Source organism: Aythya fuligula, chromosome 2 (genome assembly GCF_009819795.1).
Source record: "Aythya fuligula isolate bAytFul2 chromosome 2, bAytFul2.pri, whole genome shotgun sequence".
Taxonomy (NCBI): Eukaryota; Metazoa; Chordata; class Aves; order Anseriformes; family Anatidae; genus Aythya; species Aythya fuligula.
Window position 1 is genome coordinate 67,615,037 of NC_045560.1, and position 22,839 is coordinate 67,637,875.

Genomic DNA, 22,839 nt, shown 5'->3' on the forward strand with positions numbered 1-22,839 from the left:
AGGATAACTTTCTTCTCAGAAAGAGCAGTCAGGCATTCGGACGGATTGCCCAGGGGGTGGTGGAGTTACCATCCCTGGGGGTGTTCAAGGAAAGTTTGGATGTGGCACGTAGGGACATGGTTTAGTGGATGAAATTGGTGATAGGGGGATGGTGAGACCAAATGATCTTGGAGGTCTTTTCCAACCCTTATGAATCTGTGATAAAAGTAAAAACCATTCCAATTCCTCTTTGCCTTTGTTATACTCCAGTTTTCAAAGCAACCCAAAGTGCTTATCAAACCTCTGCATGCAATTCTCCTATCTTGTCCCTTACATCATCATTTACACTTGGTGCTGACTAGCTGCAGTGTTAATCAGTCACAGTGTACTCCATCTACTTTATCCTTGTTCTAATCTGCTAATCTTGGACTCCTCATTCTATATATATAGGACTCCTCATTCTAATGACTTGAGATTTAAATAACTTTTGTTTGTTTGGTTGGTTGGTTTTAATTATTTTTATTTATAGAAACTGGCTTTCTCTACTAGCTGGCCACCTACTACTAGTGTCATGTTATGTACCATCCAAAGCCACTACTAAATTGTGAAAAAAGTACCTAATAAGTGTCCCCCGTGCTTTGGTTAGGACATTGACTGCCCTACTACCGGACTGTAAATATGATTTGAACATCATGCAGTAGAAAAGCCTTAATCACAAAAAGTAGATAAACTCAATTTTGAGTGAAAAAATCTGATTCTTTATGATTTGTTTTACAGTAGATTCACCTCTCTTAGAACCTGTATCACACCATCATCAGGAAGTAAACAAGTGTGAGCACAGAGTGAGATCAGATTTTGTCACTTACCAAGTAGGCACAAACATGCAGAGTCTCACAAAGAAACATTTACAAACAAAAAAGCAAAGGGCAAAGACCGAAGATTTCAAAACAGAGTTTATGTGATTGGTATGTCCTCTCTGTGAACTATGTGCAGTGGTGGGTGTGCACATGGAGGTTTTCAAGGGCACGGGATAGGATGTGTTAGTCAGAGCAAGGTCATAAGCCCAAATGCTGACGACTACATTGCATATAGAGTGCAGAGCACAGACATGGAGATCCGAACTCACCCTCTGGTATAAACGACCCAACAATCCTACCACCAGCAACTACCAGGAGCCTGTCAGAATGAAGTTACTCAGCATAGGTGCAGCCTGGAAAACAAATCATGTATTGACATCCACGTTCAGCACATTGTCCAAAAATTTCTTCCCATGTAAGGGGCATGTCACCTGATTTCCACATCATCTCTGTTTTTTTCAGATGAGAGCCTGGGATACTCAAATCTCCATTTCTATTCTTCTTTAGTGCCATTTTAAGTTTCATTAGTTAATGCTTCCTTCCTCACATTAAATATCAGTTAAATTCAGCCACTGTCCATCCAGCTGTTGTACCAGAGTTCACAACAGATGTCCTATGAGGCTTCAAAAAGGCCAGAATCAGTCTTTGAACAGGAGCAATATATCCTGTGAAAAAGGAGACATTCTGAACCATTTCCTCTGGAAACAGTTGCAAGGCAGGCCTGATCCCTTCAGTTAACCATAAAAAAAAAAAAAAAAAAAAAAAAAAAAAAAAAAAAGGTCAGGAAAAGGCTGAAATTTTATTATTATGTTCTGGCAGCCTCTGCTTAGCAGGAAGAAGGAGTCTGCTTTCAATTAGTATGGGTTCCTGTTGAATGGTTAGGAGGCCTCTACTCATGCAAAAGCTGTAGCTTTTTCTTCCTCACAAGCAAGCCTTGATAGTGAGCTCTTCTCTCAGGGCTTTAAGTTACTATTCAGCTCTTACATGCACACATCAACCTCTTTTTCTACCTTTACAGGTCACCCTCAGCTGTTCTCCTGCAATCCTGATTAAAGCAAGTAGGTGCTGCCAATCTGTAAAACTTTTCCAGACTCCAGGCTTCTACTTTTTTTCCAATTTTAGAAATGCTGATGCACATGTTTTTGTACTGCCAACAAACATAGTCAATTGGGCAATCCTAGGTCACCTGTTTAACATTTTGTACAGAGCGATGGAGTTACTGTTCTAACACAGCAATGCGTCAATTCCGTGGGGCAGCCATGAAGTGCTTGTTTGAGTTCTCTGTGGTGCCAACACATTGCCTGTCTCTTAGCTAACTTAAGTGCTGATGCTTGTTGTAAATTCCACAACTACACCACACGGTCTGGGGAAAGTCACAGAGCTGTAGGCACCATTTCACTGTGAGACAGCGAAAAGAAGCTTTGCTCGTGGACTCTCACTGAGATTTCACCCCCATGAAAAACAGTTCATTCACAGCCAGGCTGTACCTGATCTGAGGCTTTGCAAACACCTGTTAAATGGCAGGCAGCTGCTTGGCTCAAGCGTGGATAATCCCAATTGTCCCAGTGCATACTGGTGCTGACTATACATGGAATTCTGGTAGCAGAGCTTTTCCATCAGCAAACCCAAACAGGGTCACCTTAAGGGAACTATTTTTAGTCACTGTCATGTCCAGGGTGTAGGATTAAGCACCAGAAATTTCTGATACTCTCACGTTTTTTTGCTTCAACGTGAGTTGCAGGATTCTGCTTTAAGTATTTCTACCTTAGATTTAACCCACCACTGACTTGTTTTCCGTGCTTCTCTTCTGGTTTTCTCCACAAAGCAAACATAAGTTTTTCCTAACTGCAGCCAAGCTCTTCCAGCTCCAGATGTAGGTTCAGATGTATTCGACTAGGGGAGGCTCTGAATCATTCCCAGGTGCCAGCTAAAACAAGTCCTCAAGTAACAGGTTTGTCTTTGTGCCCCTGTGGTTGCCTGCTTTCTGAACATCAGAGACCACTAGATTGTCCTGGTACAGGTAGTATTTTACGACTGACGTATAGTATTTTATGAAGAAGCATAACGAATACTACCTTTACATCCCTCTGTGCAGGTTTCTATAACATCACAGAGCAGAAGTGCAAATCAACATACTTTGTATTCAGCAGAGATTAGTGCTTCAGGACAAGCAACTATGAATACTGTTAGGGGACAGCCAGACGTGACACGACAGAAGACACTTGCCTGAGAAATCCAGTTTTTTCACCAGGCTTGTGCGCTCTGTGCCTTCGAGGCATAACATTTCCAGGTTCGATTGATTTGGAAAGCATAATGGTTACACACCTTGCATTTCTACACAGACTTGGCCTTAAATATTGTTTTAATTAGTGTTGCTGGTCCTTTCTTGATCATTACATTTTTTCCTGAGACTGAAGAAGTATAAGTGAAAGGCAGATTCTGAAAAACAGAACTCAATATCCATATGGAAATTAGGTTTCTGGTTGTTACTAACGCACCTTTCAATCATAAATAATAAAACTGGTAAGTTATACCCTTTTTCAGGCAAGTTAGACAGAGTTATCATCCAGAGTATACAAAACAGGTCTTCAAAAAATCTATTCTGCAATATAATAAAAGTGATGCTGAATGATGGATGGAAATCAGTTAAACTGATTTCTGGGACACATTATGCATTAATAAATCAGAGACTGTTCAGTGAAAGAAGTGTAGGAGGCACTTTTATGAGAGTAAAGAAAAAAAGTTTAACATATTTCAAAGGAACCTACAGGAGGATTAGCACTAAGATCTTCTTATGAACACTAATACTGAGCATTTACATGACGATCAAGAAAACAGTCAACTCCACAAGAGCTCCTGAAGGTTGTTTTTTAGAAGAAACTGCTGCTTTTCACTGCACTTAACAGCCACTTCCAATTTCTGAAGCTCTCTTCCCCAGCCCACAGCAAAGGTATTAGTTCCAATATTGATCACTAATTATAACACTGCAAAAAAAATCTCCCCGCTTAGCAAAAAACACAGTCCCAGAAACCAAGAGAACTTCTACACTGAAAATCAAACACAAACCTCAACCACAGGTCCTGAGAGATGCTCACGTTCAACGTGAGCAGACAGAGGTCTGCAATTCCTCAGGACTTGCTCTTTCAGGTCACATCAGTGCTATCTCTACCTTTCAAGTGGCTGGATGAACTCTATTTAAAAAGCTGGGAGGGAAGACTCCCAACCTGAAAGAAAAAAAAAAAAAAAAAAAAAAAGAACTCTTAAAACCTTGCAGCTCCCAGGGACAGGGGACTTGTGTAGGCAGAGGAACTTCCCCAAGCCGCACTTTTTCCTCGCGGTCTTGACTACAGGTGTAGGAATCTAGGAAGATTCCTACTACCATATTGTAAAAACTCAACACACTTTGGGGATTGCTCTGTTGAGGCAAAGGCTCTTTATGCTGCAGAAATTGTTTGTTTCTACCCCTTAAACAACAACAAAAAGAAATGTTTCTTCAGATTCATTTACAGAGCAACCCTGTTGCTACTAACATGTTGAAGGCACTGTTGATGTTACAATGCAAAACAATTGAGACAGCCATAGAACAGCTATATGCTGGGAAGCAACATTCCAGCTGATAATACAAAACAGTGAAATCTGCAAACACAGAACCACCATTCTGTCAATAAACCCCTACCCTCTTTTCCTCCTTTGTTCCAGTTCAATCACAAACTCTCAGAATGGATGTATCATGGAAGAGTGGGCTTATATATCAGCAAGTTAAGGTAACCAGGCTCAGACTCTGCCATAAAAAACTCCACGTTTTCATTAAATTGGAAAAAAGTTAAGTGAAGACAAAACATGTCCTGCATTTTCTGTCATTGTAGTGTACAATGCAAACTTCATTTAGGCTGTTCCAGGTACTAGGTCACTTGCATCAATGGACAGGTTATATATAGCACAAAGAAACTCATATTAATTGAGAGCAGTCCTGCTTCAAAAGCCTAACATTGCTATGGTCTCCACATTTTAATAAAATGGTTTGTATTGTACATCCATTCTACAGCTTGTAAGAGATGCATTTTCTAGAAAGCTAGAAGTTAGGCAGCATTCCTAAGATGAAGGGCATGCAATTACATGAATACATAGTCACATAAAAACATAATTTGGGACAACTAAACAAGAAATTAAGAATATCTTGTAAGGCTTATAAATAATAGAAAAGAGAATGTTCCAAAGTTTTGATGTGCCATAAAAGCTCAGTTTAGAAGGCGATGAAATTATTTCAATTAAACAGAACAAATGTCAGCCATGAATGCCTAGGCATTTTAATGAATTCATCTGTAAGACTATGGTGCATGCTGAGGCACAGAGCCAGTAGGTATATACACATACAGGCGAGTTATTTGTGAATATAATTTCAACCGTGTAAGAAATACCTACTCAGACTGGAGAAGAGTTCCTTGAAACAAAATCTGCAAGGGCTCCAGAAATTTCTCTAGAACCATAGCCTGACTGTAAAATTATCATACACAAAGATGAGGCTGCAAATGGGACCAGAACTACTGAACCAGCTTGGTCCAAGCAGCTGAAGAAACTCTTTTACCTTGATCCTAATGCATATAAGGCAGTTTTGCAACAGAACAGTTCCACAATTTTAAAATGCAGTACTTCCCACCCTGTAAAGGAATCAAGAACCAGGCTTCCCTCCTGTAAAGTGATGTATTAGAAAAGTCTAGGTTCCTATTCAGCCGGAAGACAACATTCCTCTCCAGCAAAAATATGAACAAGGCAAAGAAGCTACATACACAGTAAATAAAATGGGCAAATAGAGCTGGTACTCGAATTATTTCCCCTCAGGATAAAGTGACTGGAAACAAGAAAATAACCAAAAGGCAACAAGTTTTAAAGTAAGCAAAAACAACCTGCTGCCTGTGCCTTTCAGAGACCATCACTGCTAGGAACCCCAAAAATACTGTCAGAGCTCCAGAATACAACTCATCACCCACTGACTCTCTTTTACTGGTCCTGAAGCCTTTTCTTATCCCATCTCTTTCAATGAGCCTGATTTCCTCAACCCTACCCAACCACATCACTCAACTCAATACTGGATTTATCCTATTTGCTAAGTAGCAAGCTTATGTTACACTTTGGTGGCTAAACAACCTGTGGTGGTGCACAGCATTCCAGCTCTTTGAATCCAGAGAGCCTAAGCTATAGGCTGTATCATATGCATGTAATCAGTATGCTGCATACTATATTGTGTGTCATCTTGATTATGATACATTTTCTGTTTAGTTCACATTTACATTTACACATTTAGTTTCACATTTTTCATACCTTCAACTATAATCTACAAATAAAGCTTAAATTGGTGCATAATTGATCTGCAAAAATCACCCATAGTGTTTCATGTCAACATTAAAACAAAGGACGGTGGAAAAGTGTACACACTAACTATTTCAAAGTCTCAGAGATGTGGTCTTTCCATGTTTCAGGATGTGAACCAAACCACAGCACTGCAGGAAACAGCTTACAGTCAACTTTGTGTTCTTGCATGTTCTCCTGCAAACAGAGCAGACAAGATGAATCATGCTTCTGGCTTTTTATGGCAACTACTGAACCCCTAAGAGCATAAAACAGGTTTGAGTTATAGCAATCAAACTGACAAAAAGTTATATAAGCTTGAAGCACTAAAAGAAGAACTTTTAGCATTAGTATTCAGATTCTCCCAATATCATCCAGGCATTTTGTCAAACCAAAATTAAAGCTTCCAGATCATTAAGGCAAAGCCTGACTCTTCTGCCCCACAAAAATAGTAATAATTACACTGGACCATGAGGACATATCTTTTATAGAACTCACTCCCGTCCTCAAAAACAGACTTTTGCATGACTACCTGCTGCTAACAAACTGCTTTCATGGGAAAGCCCAGTTATATTCCTCTGCCCTTTTAAGGCACAGCAGGAGAAATACCTCCAGGTAACAGCTTCGTATTGCTCTTTTGGCAAGTGAGCAATCTAGTCAGGTACATACACCTCAGGTACAGGGAAAGAATTCCTTCTAGGGGGACTCTCAGATGGGTTAGAGTGATGAAGACATGGAAATGGACATTTGGTAGGTAAGACTGGATCTGTTAGAGACTTCACATGGGACAAATGGAATATCAAAGGCTTGTAGAAGTGAGAAAACTGACCTCAGGGAACAGAGAACAGACTACAGGAATGACCAATACGCAATGGCAGCAGCTGCTATGAAATTGGCAGAAACAGAAAGAAGGCAAAACACTCTGCAGGTATTCAGCAATTTGTAAGAAACTGCAGCTTCTGAGAGAACATGAGCTATGTAGACAAAGAATAAGTATGGATCTGCCAGGCTGCAAATCAAATTCATTTCCAAGATTCAAGTGGAGAACAAGTCAAACGTTTGAGAAGAACACTAGAAGGTCTCATCATTGTGCAGAGAGGAAAAAAAATCGATATTTAAAAACAAGAAGCCATGAGAAGCATAGAAAACCAGGGCCCCCCCAAAAAAAAAAAAAAAAAAAAAAAAAAAAAAAAACCAAAAAAAAACACCTTTCAACAGTAACACGTGTCCAAAGAATAACAAGCCAAGACAGATAAAATACATAGAAAGCTTATTGTAGATATGCAACTAGCATAGGGCTGGCTTAAACCTTCTTTTAATTTCTATTAAATTTTTATGAACAGCACAGTCATTCCTTTATATGATGATAAATGGTTACACAAAGCATGAGATGATGTCACATTTAGCAATCCAAATCCTAATTAATGAACAGTGTTTGAAATAAATTTTATTAATTTGTGTTAACATTAAAGTGGTGAGCTAGCAAAAGGAAAGAGCATCCTCTGACTTCTCAGTAGCTCTCCACCAAATCAAGATATTTACAGGAGTAAGGTGTCCCTAAGCACCACATCCAGATGTCTTTTCACCTCCAGGGATGGTGACTCAACTGCTTGCCTGGGCAGCCTGTTCCAATGCTTTACAACCCTTTCAGTGAAGAAATTTTTCATAATATCCTATGTAAACCTCCACTGGCACAACTTGAGATCATTTCCTTACGTCATATTGCTTGTTGCTTGGGAGAAGAGACTGACATTAACCCCACTATAGTCTCCTTTTGAGGTAGGTAGCTGTAGAGAATGACAATCCACACACTCCCTAACATACAGGCCTACCCCACCGCCTCTTTCCTAGCGTATCCCTTCAGAAGAGTTTGCAGCCATCCATTGCAGCATTTCAGTCATGCAAGCCATTCCACCATTTTTTGTGATGGCAACTATGTCATAGCTTTCCTGCCTCCCAGTGGCTTCCAGCTCCTCCTGTTTCTTGTCCATACCACATGCATTGGTGTAAATGCACTTCATTTGGGCTGGTGATGTCGTCACTTTTTTTTTTTTTTTTTTTTTTTTTTTTTGGAGGAGGAGGGTGTGGGAGAAGCCCTAATTCCTATACAACCATTCTTAGGCATTTCCATGATTTCCAACTCATCAATATCCCTTGTGACTTTGCTGTTACATGGCTCTCCATCCCCTACCTTTACTGGGATGGGGGACCAAGGGACCTTGCCAGCACACCATCCCACAGAATCTGGCATTCTGCCCCCAGGCTTATCTCTAGCAAGTCTGGTTTCATCCCTTTCCCCCTTCAATTCTAGCTTAAAGCCCTTTCAATGAGTCCTGCCAACTCCTGAGCAAAGATCCTCTTCCCCTTTAGAGACAGATGAATCCTGTCTGTTGCCAGCAGGCCTAGCATTGCATAAAATGACCTGTGATCAAAAAAAAATCAAATAAAATTCTGCCAGTGACACCAGGCTCAGAGCCTGGTATTGATCTGCTGACTCTTCCTGATTCTCCCCTCATCATTCTTTGCAACTTGAAGGATAGAGAACAACACTACTTATACTTCTGATCCCTTAACCAGTTGTCCCAATGCGCTGAAGTCTCTCTTGACTGCCCTTGGACTTCTTGTTTAAACTTCATCACTGCCTACCTGAAAAATCAGTAATGGATAATAACCTGAGGGCCGCACCAGGGAAGGAAGCTTCCTTCAGGAGGGATTTCTTTACATGTCTAACCCAGGCCCCAGGGAGGTAGCAGACTTTCTATGAACTGGGTCTTGATTGCATATTGGGTCTCCCATTCCCTTCAGAAGGGAGTCTCCTATGACGACTACCTCTCTTGTTTTTTTGTTTGTTTGGTTGTTGGTTTTTGGTGGGAGCTGTCTTGATGCAAGGCATAGGCCAACTTGACCTTGGTGACACCTCCACGCCAGATGAACCATTGTCCTCAATGTTCTTCAGTTCCATTTACAGAGCCTCATAACTATTGGGGAAGGGCACCCAGAAAGGTGGGGGAATCACTGAGGAGATGTATCTGTCACAGCAGGCAGGAATTTGTCGCCATTGACCTTTATCCATTAGATAACTGCATGCAGCCGTGTGGAGAGAGGATAGGAACCCTCCACATTGAGTGTCCCTTCTGCCTTCTGGGCCTGTATCAGGGAAGGCAGGGAGAAAATCCAGCATCTATCTCCCTCTCAGACTCCCTGATACTCCTCAGCCTAGTCACCTCTTCCCTGACACTCGGAGCAAGCACACCTGCCTCCCACAGGTGTGCTTGCTACTTCTACCCCAAGCTGGCATCAAAGCAGGGCCTAGCCTGCAGCCTGAACCTGGGTGCAGCTTGTTTCCCCACATAGCTCTGCCTGAGAGGCTGTGGCCTTCTGCTGGGCAGAAGACTGCTGCCTGATCAAAGGGGCCAAGCTGCAGCACCAACTGACCCATCCCTACTACCTGACTGCCCACCCTGGTCATGCCTTTGGACATGGTGGGGACTCCCTCAGGCAGGACCCTCCCCTGCAGGCCACAATCCCCCATTCCATTGCCTCTTGTCCTTTCACCACACACCTCTAAGGAAAGTTTAGGTCCTCCATCCCTATAGACACCCTATAGGGAATGGAAAGCCTACAATATAGGTCCCTCTCTTTCTATCTCAAGGCTAAACAATCAGAGCTCCTTCAGCCCCTCCTGTACACCTCATAGTCTATCCCCTCACTGCAGTCTGCCTCTTACACTGGAGGGCAGGGGGAAACCCCAAAACTAGATGCAGCACTCCTGTAACAACCTAGCAGTATTCCCCTCCAGGGAACAAGGCTCTTACAGAGGTGGGCTAGCAGTGGCTTCCTGTTCTCATCAACGGGGACATGTACGTAAGGGAGGCGTCCCACCCAGTAGTGTCTAGTAAATATGTATTTGACAGCCCAGTCACGCTTCTTACACAATGATCCTTTGCATGAGGATTTCATACATTACAGAGGCAATTAGTAAATCCGATACCAGCAGAAAGCACCTCCAAGCCACCTACAGATACAGCAGCCAATCACAGGGCTAGTGGTGCTCAGCTCCAAAAGGCCACAAAGCCAAAAATGAGTACCTCTTAATTTTAGGAATACACTGTATGGGAAGATACAGCATAAGAGAACAATAACTTAAATCCAAAGGAAAAGATACAAGTTTTAACAAGAGAGAAAAACACATCTATAGAAGATTTTACTAAGTTGAGTGATGCTGTTCTAACTACACTGGATAATCTTGAAGAAAAGATTTTTTTTCCGTATCACACCCTTAATGGGTTTAAAGAAAAGAAAAAAAAGAAAAAAAAAAGCCACATATTACTTTAAGAACTGAATCACTCTGACGATTAATGACACTTAGCCAGCAAAGACTTCAAAGACACAAAGCATATCCTTCCAAAATCCCATTCACTCAGCCACCCAGGAGCAAGTAGGTTGGTTCTGCTGAACAACTAGCTAGGAGGATATGGATTTCCTTGTTTATGGCAGTCACACAAGAATCTGAAGTCAGTAGACTTCCACAGAAATTCTGTGAGGCTGACATCCCAAGGAAGGCAGCAAATTGGCATCTCAACTCCATAAGGAAAAGTGAAGGGGTACTCTAAGGATGATTTTCAAGAATTCCCTTGAATTCACACTCTTTCCACAGCATCCTGCCAGAGGTCAAGGAGATTTTTTTGTTTGGTTGTTTTTTTGGCCTAAGGCTGATCACCAGGAGGCTCCTCTTTCTCTCTGACTCCAGAAACCAGCTGCTGACACTTGCCTGGTTGCTCTGGATCTTCTAGAATATCAGCTCAGGGTACCGAGTCTCACAAAAGCTGCTCAGTTCCCTTTTTTTAAGGATAAGATATCCCACAGGAATAGTACAAGAGCTTTGCTAGTTGTCAGTTACCTTGATGCTACCCATAACACAAGCCAAGTAAAAAGCAAATAAATAATTGACTTACAAAAACCTAAACAACCACCCTGTTTCTGATATTGCAAAGGATAAGTGAACAGAAGTGTGATTTTTCTCTTCTATCCACTCATCCGAGCATCAGATCTAAGGGGCTTCTCACTCTTTGTTATAAAATTTTAGATGAGAACTGTGTGATGAAGGCTTCACTCTGAACAAGCCTTCAAATCTCACATCTTCCTCACAGAGAAGAGTACAGGCTGAGGGACAAGTCTGCCATAAAACTCCATCCCTCCTGAATGGCCTCCAGCTAGATTTGGATCTTGATCCTTTTCTCCTTTGGGACTACTGTTTTTATCCTTACTAAGGATGCAATTTCATCAGTCTTTCCCCACCACCATCTTCTCCCCTCTTCTATTGAGTCCTTGCTTCTTTGGAAGTGCGTGAAGTACAGATGTCCCTGTGAGAAAACTATGAAATCAAAACAAATAATGAAGAAGTTAGGGCTAGATTAAAAGTACTTCTGACTTCCCAAATCAGTTTCACACGACACGCCAAAACATCCCGGTGCTCTGAGCCAGCCACCCAAAAAATAAGTTGAGCAGGAAAGAAAAGTATAATCACCAAACAGGAAAACTGTAAACACAGCCATAGGGCACCTCTCCAGCAATACAGGTTCATGCAGATAAATGCATTTCCTCAGCAGTACAAACAAGATCAATAACAATTCCTTTAGATAAATACAACAAATAAATGCCTCTGCAGGAATAAACCAAGAGATTAGAAACAGAAAGGATTATTTATGTAAGAGAGCTGCATTGTTGTTTTATTTTGTTTTGTTGTTGTTTTTTGTTTGTTTGTTTTGTTTTAATTATTATTCTTCGGTTTGTATAGCAGGTTCCTGAAGTCCTCTGAGGAATGAAGATCCATACATTTAAGGAATGCTTATTACTTCTACCACTGAAAGGCAGCAACCCCAGGACTGCTCTCTTGCTTCCACTGGCAATTGCATCTGGCATTTTTACAGGATGTTGTACTTTCCTTAAATCTGTGGCCATAGTTTTCAGATTACATGAATGTCAATTTCTATCTGTTATATCATAAGGAGAAATATGAATGGTTGCGACCCACCCCAGCACTCACTTGTTCCTGAAAAACTTTCCAGTTGCAGGACTGACAGCCACAGTGACAGCATAGGGAAACCAACAGGTACCACCTCCTCTTCAGCTGTTTCACCAAAAAACACACCGTTACCAAGTACTAACCTGTACAGTACTTGGTAACAAGTACAGGCAGGTATATCCCGAGCAGATTTATGCAAGAGCAAGTACTTCCACGGGACATAAGACACCTTCTAACTGGCTTGTAAAAAATGCCTCTGATGGAGGGGATAGTTCATCAGGGTCCCTAAAGCAGTTTTCCAGTGACAGAAAAACAGTTCTTTAAAAATAGATAAATAAAATAACACACAACACAAATGTTCCTCATGAAAGGTGCTAAGTCTCTTCAACACTGCAAGGAATGCTGTTTTATAGGATTCTGGTTTTAATTCAAACATCTCAGAACCTGCTGAATTTTAGAGAAATACTGTTTTGACACAAAAGCTTGAATTTCATACACAAGACCAGAGATGGTAATGTTGGGCCTTTAGAGAGCTTCTACTAAAGTCACAAAATTCAATGAAAAATAATACGGATTTTCCTTTTTGATAGGCACAAGGATTATCTTCCATCACTAGAAAAAGCTATAAAGTGATATTCTGTGAGAATATCTTGAAAGGATATTTCAAAGGGCTTCTTTTGAAAGAATGATTTATGGATCACAAAGACCAATGGGTCTTTTATCAAAGAAAATAGATTCCTTTTCTGAACCACAAAGAAAAGATTAATGACATCTCCACTTTTGAGAGTTGCGTACAGCCAAAAAGACAACAGATACAGCAGGTTAGTACTTCACAACACTGCACACAACTCACTAATTACAAAGTTCTCATGATGTTTTATGGAAGCCAGAAAGCAAAAGTTATAGCACATGGAAATTCATGTCATGAGTTATCTTACTCCCTCAGCACGTATTAAAGATGACAAGGGGATTTTAAGTAATAAGTGCATGTGACAAAATAGCAAAATGTATACAAATGAGCAAGTGCACTGTTTTATTTTCTCAGCAGAACTAAGAATATGCATGTACATTAAAGAGTGCTCCATGTATGAATTTTAAGATACAGCTTGATCATATCCCTTCCTCAGCTCAGTGATCTAATTCCTATCAAATCCTTATTCGGTGTACAGCTGGAATGGACAGGCTTCACAAATTTTATTACCTTACCAGGATGGGCAGAAGATTTAATAAATAAACGCACACATCCCTTTCTTTTTAAAACTGGCTCCATTATAATTGATTTTTTTTTTTCAAAGCAATACTTTCCTAGAGACCTGGTAACTAATATGTAAAACCACAGGTAACATTTATTCAGCCTCCAAGTATGGAATACATGTAAGTGCTTTTACATATACAGAGGAGAGGTAAAGGCAAGAAAGTGATGAAGAAATGGCAAGCAACCCACGCTGGCATTTACTGTTACATTGGCACATGCCATCCTCAGAAGACACAACAAATCTGCAAAGACCAGAAGCAAACAACCACGTGGCTTGCTTAGGAAGTAGCAGGTCAGGATTGCATGTGTCCATCTTCCACGTAGTTGTAGAAGTGATCTATTTTCACCATTTCAGGCACATCTGCTAAAGCTTTACACACAACCATATGTATGAGATTCTACCATCAGTTTCCTATGGACAGTTCCTCCATCCCTCAAATACCCAACCTTTTTCTTCGCTTGTGAGCTCACAACCCAGCTCATAAGCTTGGTGCCAGACAACTAACTGAACAAGGTTAGACTTGGCAAGCAAGAAGAGATAGTACCTTAAAATAAGATAATGCAACCTACATCACATTTTTTAATCTTTTTTTTTTCCTTTATTACAGTGTCTAGTTGATCCTTTGACAAATTTACCCCTTTGATTTCCAAAGTATTAAAGGATTATGCTATTTCTCAATAATTTTTATCAGTGCCTATTCTTCTAGTCCTGTATCACTCACACTGTACAATGGGTAAAGCCACAGGTAATAAGAATCCTGCTTCTCTACTTCTTCCCTTTTTCTTTTTACTCTTGTCGTTTGTGAGCTTTGTTCTTTTGGGTTAATGTGGCATGCCTCCCACATAGCCTTGGAAAATAACTATAATGTGTTTTGGGTTTATTGTCATTAAACCTGATTAGCAAGAAGTGCTCGTGAAAATCCATAATTACCTCACAAGACAAAAAAAGATTTTCTTTTTATTTTTTTTTTCCCAGGGAACTACAAAGAACTTCAATTTAACTATTTGGAGTACTCAAGAAAAGTCATCACATTTTTTACCCTCTGCACTTTTCTGTGCTTTGGAAATATCATAAAATACCAAAATCTGCTGAAGACATCAATCTTCTCTCAAAGCTGATTTCTTATATAAATCAAATATACAATCTTTATTTGAAAAATATATAAAATAAAAAGCCCTATACAGCATAATGCATCTTGATGGATGTGCTAGCACTTTGGATACGAGCCGGACTCTGTGACTAAATCTATAATAGCTAAAAAAAAAAAAAAAAAAAAAAAAAAAGTTCCAGCTGGCCAAAATCAGCATGGCAAAAATACAAATAGCTGAACTGTTTTACCTCCCAGAAGAGGAATGTTCATGTTGCAGAGGACATTGTCCAGTAGTTCAGAGTTTCACCCCAGCTTCACTATGTTTTTTTTGGATTCTGTTTTTTTGGTTGTTTTTTTGTTGTTGTTGTTTGTTTGGGGGTTTGTTTTTTGTTTGTTTGTTTTTGATTTTGTATTTGTTATTTCTTGGGAAGGGGAAGACACCACTCTAAACTTTGCAACTGAAGGCATAAGAAACCTCAGTCGAAGACCTGATTTCAGGTCTGTTTTCAGGTGCAAAGTAAGCCAAGATCAGTCTGTACCAACCATGGCTTGAAAACCTCTGTAAGAGTAAGGAAAGCAAGAGCTTTTCTCCCCATTGCATCTGGAAAAGGGCCTAGGGCAGCTCTACTGCTGCATTTCATGGGAAAGAATGTCCAAAAACCTGTCCCCAGAGCTTTGCTGAGTGCTGAAGTGTTTTTGCTTAATCTTTCCAGTATTGCCATTATCCAAGAACAAGTTTACCAGTAGCTGGCACAAGCAAAAAAAATGTTTTCCTTTGTACTATTATTTTAAGAGGTTTCCAGTCCCTGCAGTTGTGTTATATTGGAAGATTATGTGCCCACAACCCTGTTTATAAGCTAGCAGTTTTCCCAAGCTATGAATGCCACAGACAGCTTCCCATACAGCTCTTACATCTGTTTCCAGGGCTGTTCACCACAGGTTAAGTATTGCCCCAACTTCTACAAAACAAAACAAACAAACAAAAAAAAACACAACAACAACAAAAAAAAGAGCTTAAAAAAAAAAAAAAAAAAAAGGCCTTAAAGAGCTGTGTGGGGCTACAGACTGTTCTGGTAATCTCACCGATTATTATTCTCTTTATTAATGTTATACGTGAAGCACTCAACTCAATCTGAATTTAGTAACATTAAATTAGTAATAATAAATAAATAATTAGTAATAAATAATTTAGTAATAACAATAAACACTAATAATAAACTTGATTATGTCTATACATATATACAATCAGAAAAGGTGTCAAACAATGGTTTAAGTTCCTTTAAGTTCCATGACTTAACAGTATCCATTTTGCATTCCTTTTCTTGATTGCAAACACCAGAGAATTCCATGGCTAGTCGTGGGAACAATAGGTCTTGCTTTAGGTTGTTAAGCAACTCGGTCTTCGGGCCTTATGTATCCCGTTCTTCCCAAATCGGAGAAAAGCATATCCATCTCCTTTTCAAGGCCAATAGGGCCTGGGTCAAAAGGCACGTCCAGGTCAACAGGGGGCGAAACAACAAAAGCCTTCGATGGCTGTAGCAGCAGAGGGGCCCATGGCGTAGCAGTCGGATCAGTAAAGGAGCCCACAGCTCCCTCACTGTCTGGCAAACCACACGTTTCTGACTGTGGTCCCACACGACTCTTTAAGGCCTCAGAAACTGCTTGCCAGGTGCCGAGCAATCCCACTGCAACCTTGTCATTTCTAGTTGCAGAGTCCCACACCTTGAACTCAATCTGGTCCCACGTTTCAGGATCATAAACCATCTGATTGCTAATAAAGAGAATAAGCTGTAAGGTTACCAGGACAGTCTTTGTTGCTAAGGACGTATGATTCACCATAATGCTATGCTTACCAGCCAGGGCCAGTTGTGTGCACGGCTCCGCTTCTCTCAACTTGAGCTTCTTCCCAGCTCCGGTGTGCCTATTTCCAGTGACTTTCTGTACAAGTTTCTTTGAGCAGTTTGCTGAGTTTGGCCGAACCTATCTTCATAAGGCAATCAATGTTCCTGTTCTTGTCCTGGTCCCTGTTCTGCTAGCCTGTCCCCATTCATTCCTTTTTTCTACTTCTTTATTGATGACATAACTTCATTATATCGTGTTGCTTTTTTTTTTTTTCTTTTTCTTTTTTTTTTTTTTTTTTTTTCTTTTGAGGACAGGCTCCCCTCCTATACCCTTCTCCCCACAGCAATCCTTTTCAAAAACAACTTCTCATTGGTCAAACAACTTTGCAAAGAAAAGCAACAGCAAACACCCAGCAATTTCTATGCCTTAATGGCTGGAGAACAAGCAACCCCAGATAGCATGGCATCTCCTGAATCACCCTTCTTTGTTCCCTCTAAACTGTTTGCATTCCTGGTGGCCTTATCCTTAAGAGCCTGATGTTATCATCAACCATGGGGCCTGCTGACCCCCATGGCCACACTCCCACATCTCCCCCTTTTTTTTATTAACAACCATCTTCTTGGCATGAATTATTACTCCATATATCACAGAGGATTAATACTTAGGAGACAGTTTAAAGCTTCCCAGAGCTGAAACCTCTACCATCAACCCTGAAACCAAACAAGACAAAGCATTTGTGCATTTATTCACCCCCCAAACACCTTAATCTCCAGAAGTAGTATTAAAGACACCCAGAAAACAGTATGGAGGCTTATGTGTTAAGGGACCAAATCGTCAAGAACCTCCATCTATTTTCCAGTGAAGACACTGCAAAACAGTGCCCAATCAGGCACTACCTTACAATATTGAGGTGTATATTACAAACCTGAAGAGCTTTATCACACAAATTTTGTTGATGGAAACATTCTTTACAGTCGCCTCTTCCCTGTCATCTAACAGTACTAAAAACAAATGAAAAATCAACCTACTGGATTAATGATGAACACAGGCAAGGGACAATCTCTTAATTTAGTAGAAATAGAAAGTTTAAAACAACCTTCAAGTGTCATCAGCAAAGGCAGTGCAGAATTTCTCCCTCTTTCACGACACAATTCTGTCAATTAGCCAGAAACAGCAATTACCAGTTCTTTTCTTTATTATTTGTGATGAACTAAAACTTTCTGAAGATGATAGATAGCTCCTTGGAAAATACAACGTTCAGTTCTGCTAAATTTGCACTTTCCTGTTTTGTTTTGTTTTGTTTTTTAAACCATTCTTTCACACAGTCCATGAAGAGAAAGAAGTTGGAGCTGCTGGGGGAAACAGGAGCAACAGGACACACAGCACAGAAGAAAACGCCAAGGAATAACTTCAAGGAGACCACATAGCATTCTCATTTAGCTTACTGACCAGGGCAAAGACGTGTTCCTACACTTTCGTTAATTAAACAGAAAAGTTAACATTGTTAGCAACATTAGGAACGAAACCTCATTTAAATTGTTCCAAAACAAAATAAAAAAGCAGTTGATATATTCAGAGGATGACCTTTGAGAATACTGGCTTCATTAACATTTCAAACAGCAAAGCACAAACTTAAGACAGGAAATAAAATTACAGTGCTATTTGACTCCAGAAATGTATATCATTAGCATGCCCATAATTAACAGGATACCAATGTTTGTCCCATTGTCTCTGTTAATAATGGTGTAACATGCAAATGGGACTTCTTCTAAGAACGTTGAAGGGAATGTTTAAATTTGTTGCACATGTTAAGCACATGAGTGTTATATATGGAGTGGTAATTTGTGTCGATAAAATGGCTGATATTAATAAAGAAGAGGGAGATGTGGGAGTGTGGCCATGGGGGTCAGCAGGCCCCATGGTTGATGATAACATCAGGCTCTTAAGGATGAGGCCACCAGGAATGCAAACAGCTTAGAGGGAACAAAGAAGGGTGATTCAGGAGATGCCATGCTATCTGGGGTTGCTTGTTCTCCAGCCATTAAGGCATAGAAATTGCTGGGTGTTTGCTGGTTACTGGGCAAAGTTGTTTGACCAATGAAAAGTTGTTTTTGAAAAGGATTGCTGTGGGGAGAAGGGTATAAGAGGGGAACCTGTCCTCAAAAAAAAAAAAAAAAAAAAAAAAAGCAACACGATATAATGAAGTTATGTCATCAATAAAGAAGTAGAAAAAAGGAATGAATGGGGACAGGCTAGCAGAACAGGGACCAGGACAAGAACAGGAACATTGATTGCCTTATGAAGACAGGTTCGGCCAAACTCAGCAAACTGCTCAAAGAAACTTGTACAGAAAGTCACTGGAAATAGGCACACCGGAGCTGGGAAGAAGCTCAAGCTGAGAGAAGCGGAGCCGTGCACACAACTGGCCCTGGCTGGTAAGCATAGCATTATGGTGAATCATACGTCCTTAGCAACAAAGACTGTCCTGGTAACCTTACAGCTTATTCTCTTTATTAGCAATCAGATGGTTTATGATCCTGAAACGTGGGACCAGATTGAGTTCAAGGTGTGGGACTCTGCAGCTAGAAATGACAAGGTTGCAGTGGGATTGCTCGGCACCTGGCAAGCAGTTTCTGAGGCCTTAAAGAGTCGTGTGGGACCACAGTCAGAAACGTGTGGTTTGCCAGATAGTGAGGGAGCTGTGGGCTCCTTTACTGATCCGACTGCTACGCCATGGGCCCCTCTGCTGCTACAGCCATAGAAGGCTTTTGTTGTTTCACCCCCTGTTGACCTGGACGTGCCTTTTGACCCAGGCCCTATTGGCCTTGAAAAGGAGATGGATATGCTTTTCTCCGATTTGGGAAGAACGGGATACATAAGGCCCGAAGACCGAGCTGCTTAACAACTTAAAGCAAGACATATTGTTCAAAAGGAATGGAAAATGGAGACTGTTGTTTGCAATCAAGAAAAGGAATGGAAAATGGATACTGGTAAGTCATGGAACTTAAAGGATTGTTTGTTACCTTTCCTGATTGTACGTATGTATAGGCATATGTTTAGTATGTAAAAGCAATGTTCTGTATATTTAGAATGTTTGATGTTCGTATGTGCGTGTTGGTGGAGCGTAGACTCCCTGCATACCCAGCGCTGTTTACTTGCCTTTTATACCTAAGTATAAATATTACTAAATTCAGATTGAGTTGAGACTTCATTTATAACATGAGTAAAGCCAAACAAGCCCCTTTCTGCTCTGAAAGGAAGGGATGCCTCCACACCTACCTGTCCTCCTAGCCTCGCACAAACAATTGCAGAAGGTAGAGGCAGGTTGCACTTAAAACAGAAAGTCACCCTTCCCCATCACACCACAGCAAATTAGTTGCCTGGGGAACCACCAGCGACCTATGTAGGTGTTAGAGAAAAAAGTTCAGAGGCTAACATCACCCCTTCCACACGATGCCATGGAGGATGGCAGATCCCATTCCTCTGAAGGGGATCGTTTTCTCTAGACGTACTAGTGGTGCCTCCTCTTGGATGGATTAGTGATGATATCCACCCCCGTGAAATACACTTGGGCCCATTCCTTAGACTGCAATCAATCAACTAATGCACAAGTCACCATTTAGCAAGCTATTCCTCCTTTAAATGGCAGTATGCACATTTGTGGGTTTGTTTTTCAAAAATACACACACCACACATAAGAGTATTTCTGCTGTTTCCTCAGATGTATTCTGCAGTCAGACCTCACTGCTGGGAAACATCGCTCTGATATTCTGTCTACTCCCAATTTCATTCTCTTTTCCCCATGTTAGACCTTTTCAAACAAATCTCCCCCCTCCATAGTGTCTGTATTCCCAAGCCATGGCACCTGTAGGCCACTTGGTCATAAGCTGACAGGTTGTAGGACTTATCTCACCTATGTCAGACCAGCCTGACAATCTGCAAAGACCCATCTAATGCCTTATGATAGAGAGGCAAGGCATGGTAATGAGTTCCTAAAAGGATTCTGCCTATTCTCAGGGTACAATGAAGGGCTTAGCATGATGAAGTCATGAAGTGTCACTGCCATCCCTACAGTTCTGTGATTAAACCAAGTTAAGTATTTTCCATCTATTTCCCTTGTTATTCCTTTCCCTTGCAAGGGGGCTGAAGTAGAAAGAAATTCAGTTTACCCTCTTGTAAGGTTTGTGGGGGAGAGAGGGGGGAATTATTTACAACCTCCCTCTCCTTGTATTAAGGCATCATTTAGATTATGAGTTTGCTTACAAACTCCTTAAAAAAAAAATCACAAGAATGCTTATCTGACCAGTTGTTTTGGTCACAAAATAAACATGAACCTGTCATCATCAAGCTGTTATACAATTACTGTTGTGCTCCAGATTATGGCACCAACCTCTTAAGGGTTAAGGAAATAATTATGGTGGGGCTGAGAGACTTAGTAAACAGTGGAAGATCAAGGATGAACCAGATTTGTTGATCCCAGCAGAGAACTACAATTAAGATGTAATATTTCCTTAATTTTTTATTTCTTCCCCCCCCCCCCCCCCCCTTACTGTTTATCAGTATTAAAAAGGCAATTTATATTTTGCAGTTCTCCAGATCTGCCAGTATATTTCACAGCAGGCAGGTAAGATTAAACTGTCCATCACAACAAGCTGTCCTTTCCCTGTTCTTATATTATCAAAGCCTATTGAGATTAGAGCCATAGGAAACTGGAGGAAATTTGCCTCAAGTTCATGAGATTATGAAGTTAAATTCCTATACACCTGTAGTTTTCATTAATAAGAAAGCAAAATCCCTGAGGTTCCCTCAGTGGCAGGGGAAGAGTTTAAGACTGAGAAACATTATATGCATTTGCTGAACTTTTTCAGGACATCACAAAATGTCTTCCCAGAATGCCCTAACACAGCAGATAACTGGAAAAGAAAGCAAAATCTCTCAGAAACATGGGGCTGATCTGTTTAAAGAGGGAAACTGCTTACCCCACTCAGCAAGACCACGAGAAAGGCTTTGAGCCACTTTCCTTTCCACGGGACTCTTATCCAACCTCTTGCCTACTGCTGTGTGTGAAGGTCACTTCAAAATACTTAACTGGATCCACATACCAGCATCAACACCACCGTGTCCCCTCCAAAAAAAAAAAAAAAAAAAAAAAAAAAAAGATGATGTTTAGCACCTTTCACTAGGAGTCAATATTACAGCTTCTCTTTATCAGTTATGCATAATGAGTGATACCAATCTCAATAACACATGTACAAGGTGCTTCTAGATTTGTTATTGATTGATATGCTTCTTACCCAGATCTGAAAACCAGGACATGTCACTGTAGCCATCTCCTGCTTGCTCCCCAACCTAATATCCCTGTTCTCCGTTCACTTCATGAACACCCTTTCAGCAGCACCTACCATGCCAACTCTAAGTCATCTAGGCTCAGAGTACCTACAGGACTCCTCCCATGATGCATCACTCCTCACCCGCCAGTTGAGCTGATCTCTGTTTGGCAAAGGTCTGCGTACTTTCCCTAGGGTTTGAACCAAGGCTATGAAGCAACGGATGACCACAGATTGTCAGCTATCTCCATGTGGCTGTCACCTTCTAACTGGCAAGGCCAAGCACTCCGTATCTGACCAGAAGCAAACATAACTTGTGTTGTGGTTCAGCCTGGCTGACAGCTCAGCACCACACAGCCACTTGCTCACCCTCCCCCCTCCCTCTCTGGAATGGGGGAAAGAAGTGAGAAAAAGAAGCCTGCGGTTTGAGATAGAGACAGTTTATTAGGACAGAAAAGAAAATGATAACAATATGTACAACACAAGTGATGCACACTGCAATCACTCACCACCCGCTGACTGATGCCCAGCCTATCCCCAAGCAGCCGCCCCCCCTGACCCAGTCTAGCCACCCCTATATATTGCTTAGCATGACATCAGATGGTATGGAATACCCCTTTGGCCAGTTTGGGTCAGCTGTCCTGGGCCTGTCCCCTCCCAGCTCCTGCTGCACCCACTGGCAGGACAGAGCAAGAAGCTGCAAAGTCCTTGCCTTAGTGTAAGCACTGCTCTGCAACAATTAAAACATCAGCATGTTATCAGCACTCTTCTCATCCTAATCCAAAACATAGCACCCTACCAGCTACTAGGAGGAAAATTAACTCTATCCTAGCTAAAACCAGGACAACTTGGCTCCAAGTGGTGCTGAATGCCTGTGGTAAATCACAAATGTTTGTGCTACGGAGCAAGCCAGCTAGTTGTTATATTTAGGGAAACCACTCAGCATGAGCTGATTCAAACTGCAAAAGCCCCGGGACATCCCAACACCATGATGATGGGAACAGCCTAAGGGACCAAGGGAAAAATGAGTAATCACACATAAAAAACTGCTACTGGGAGCAACGCATGGAGCTCTGTGTCAGAGCCCAGGTACACCCCACGGTTTTGTTTGCAGTGT